Source organism: Octodon degus, unplaced genomic scaffold, assembly GCF_000260255.1.
Source record: "Octodon degus isolate 3935 unplaced genomic scaffold, OctDeg1.0 scaffold00079, whole genome shotgun sequence".
NCBI lineage: Eukaryota > Metazoa > Chordata > Mammalia > Rodentia > Octodontidae > Octodon > Octodon degus.
In genome coordinates, this window is record NW_004524655.1 from 8,012,721 (window position 1) to 8,014,954 (window position 2,234).

Below are 2,234 nucleotides of genomic sequence, written 5' to 3' on the forward strand. Positions count from 1 at the left end.
GAGCTTCCCGCCCTTCCCCATAATTTCAGAGCAATGTGGAATCTTTTTTTTAAAAATGAAAAATATTTAAAGAATATGAATAAACAATTACATAGTTTTACACAGAAATTTAGAAATCTAACCATATACAGCATAGTAGCAGGACAGTCCTGTGACTTTTTTTTTTCTTTTTCTTGTATCTTTTTTTCATTTATTACCCATTAAAAAAAACCTTTTACTTATGAGACAGTATGGTAATAATTAGAATGTCATGACAAGAAGTATGTATTTAGAAGACCACAATGACAGGCATTCCAAGCGTGACCCTTCTATTACACATTGCTATCTTCAGTGCAGTTGCTTGGTTCACAGGTACTAGCATATATAGTCAGGGTGAGAATCCTACCAATTAACTGCTAGTTTCAAAAACCTGCTGATGTTTCTCAGGATCATTGCCTTGCTCATCTTGTTCACATAAATGTATGGTTTTGTCCCTGTCCTGTTTCCCAGCTTTTCTCCTTGCCCTCTCCTTGTTGTCCAATCCTCAAGTTCTCCCTTTCCTTTTAATTGTGTTATACCTTTCTATTTGTATTTCTTCTTTTGAGTTCTTATATTAGGGAGACTATATGATATTTACACATGTGGGCCTGGTGTATTTCACTTATGAGTATATCTTCAAGAGGTATCCACTTAAATATAAATGTTTCAAGTTTATCATTCTTTATAGCTGAGTAATACTCCATTGTATAAAAACACCATATCTTTTTCAACCATTCCTCATGTGATGGACATCTTGGTTGTTTCTAAGAAAGTAGAAGGAACTCTTGAAACATAGGGGTAGCCAAAGAGTTCATGAACAAAAATCAAATTGCACAGGTAACACTTGAAAGAATTAACAACTGGGACCACCTCTTATTGAGAAGTTTTTGCACGTCAGAAGAAATTACCAACAAAGTAAAAAGACAACCCACAAACTTCGAAAAAATCTTAACTAATAAGCACTCAGACAAAGGTCTGCTCTGTAAAATTTACAAAGAACTAAAAACATTAGGGCCCCTAAATTTAAAGACACAATCCAGAAATGGGCATCCGAGATGAACACATACTTCTCAGAGGATGAAATTAAACAAGGGAATAAATATATGAAAAAATGTTCCACATCACTAGCCATTCACGAAATGCAAATTAAAACAACACTGAGATACCATCTCACCCCAGAAAGAATGGCTAGCATAAAGAAATCAACCAACAACAAATGTTGGAGGGGCTGTGGGGAAAAGGGAACCCTTCTCCACTGCTGGTGGGAATGTAGACTGGTACAACTGCTATGGACATCAGGGTGGAGACTCCTTAAGAAAGTAGGACTGCAAATCCCATTTAAACCAGCTATCCCCCTACTGGGAATTTTCCCGGAGGTACTGAAAATGTCATATCATAGTGATATATGTGTACTTACGTTTATAGCAGCACAATTTATGATAACAATGTAGAATCTTTGAAGCTGTGCATTTTGCTAAAGATCTCCTGAGCAATGGACACCTACCCCAGCAACTCTTGGCCTTTAACTCTGGCCAGCCAGAGCCTGAAAGCTGCCCCCAGGTGGTAGAGGCAGCATTCTTTCCAGGCCCTGGGGTGGTGTTGGGGGCTAGGGGTGAGCTCCCCAGGAACCTGCTACGAGTGACAGGAGAGTGAGGTCAGGCATATGGGGCATGGGGGGCACTGACTATCACAGACCAGCTTGTTGGCACCCACATTTTCTCTTGCACCTTAAATTCCTCTTCACAGGGAGTTCCTGTAAAATATGAGTCAGGTCATGTCATTGACCTGAACAAGGCGTGTCCATGATGTCCCACTGCTTTAAAGTAAAGTGCAAGTCATACCAATGGCTCATATAACTCCTCTCAGTCTTTCCTCCCAGCATTTTTTTACTTGTATGTCCCTGGCCCTCAGCACCAGCTGGAGCTATACTTTTTGTTTTGCTCTTGCTTTCCTGGCTACTGACTCAACCCGCTCCTGGCTGTCAGCCACTTGAAGGAAGGCCATGCTCATTGGACTTCCTCCGCCATGCTCAGGGCCTGGCGTGGTCTCCAGAGATGCAGTAGATCCTTGAAGAACCAAAGACTAATGACCTTGTGTGTGACACTTAAGTTTGTTTTTAAACTCAGCTTTCTCATCTGTCAATGGGCATAAATTAGAATGAGGTTGTTATATGATGGAAATGTTTACAAAGAGGACATAGCACATAATTAACGTTC